Below are 1,079 nucleotides of genomic sequence, written 5' to 3' on the forward strand. Positions count from 1 at the left end.
TAATTTTTTGGTAAAAAAAAAAAAGCAAGAGAGACCAGTGAGAAGATATATTAGGAGTTTTGAAGTGTCAATGACTCAATGTCAAACAATTTATAAAATTAGGTTAAATTCAGAGTTAACATTAAGGTCACAACTAGGGTCAACATCAGGGGTAAAAATTAGGGTTGGGTTCAGGCTGGGTTGGGCGGGCCAAAGACATCAACCCTTACCTGCCCTGACTCTGACTAAGGGTAAAAATTTTAGGGTTGGGCTGGCACTCAAGGCCAACATTTTTGGATCAGTACTTATTTCGGATCAAGGCGGGTCAAGGACAAGTTCGGGGTGTAGGGGCTAAACTTGCACCCCTAATTAAAGCTAATACAGACAAAACATGATCAATTTCCCACAATATAGCATCGACAAGAATGTCTTAGCTCCAATAAAAAATTATTAAATAATATATATAAAAAATAATTACTCACAGTTAATATCTTTGACTAAAAGTCTAAAAGGGCATATTAGTCATCCAAATGGGCTCAAAATCGTAAGCATTCCATTACTTCCTTTTGAACAAACAGCAATGTCTTTCCAATGTTCCTTGAACGCAAAATGGAGGGCCCACGAGCCATTGCGCACTGGCAACATGTAATTATTAAAGAAACTAAAAAGAAGTTTGCCCTACTCATGGTGACGTGGAGAAAGCACAAAGTGAAAGTCGACATCAAGTAACAGGGAAAATCGTTTCATGTGAGATAGTAAGGTTTCTGTACATGCACGAGGTCAATGGAAACACCTGATGAAGTATTCACAAAAAAACCTCTTCAATATTAACTATCTTTCAACGACTCATTCAAGGGTTGAGAGAGTTTAGACACATATCGTTAGGTATTGAGAAATATTTAGATACTTGTTCAAGCCGTACCAGCTCTTGAATGGTCGTTGGTGGAGAGTAAGTCATTAGAGGAATCGGATCCAAAAAAATCCTTAGAGGTATCATTTTTCATTTCATGGGACATGTCGATCATTTCGCAACCCATATGTCTAGTTTTAGAGGCAACCCCCCTCCCCCTCCCCCTCCCCCTCCCCCCACCAAACAGAGG

The sequence above is a fragment of the Macadamia integrifolia genome, chromosome 6 (genome assembly GCF_013358625.1).
Source record: "Macadamia integrifolia cultivar HAES 741 chromosome 6, SCU_Mint_v3, whole genome shotgun sequence".
Lineage (NCBI taxonomy): Eukaryota > Viridiplantae > Streptophyta > Magnoliopsida > Proteales > Proteaceae > Macadamia > Macadamia integrifolia.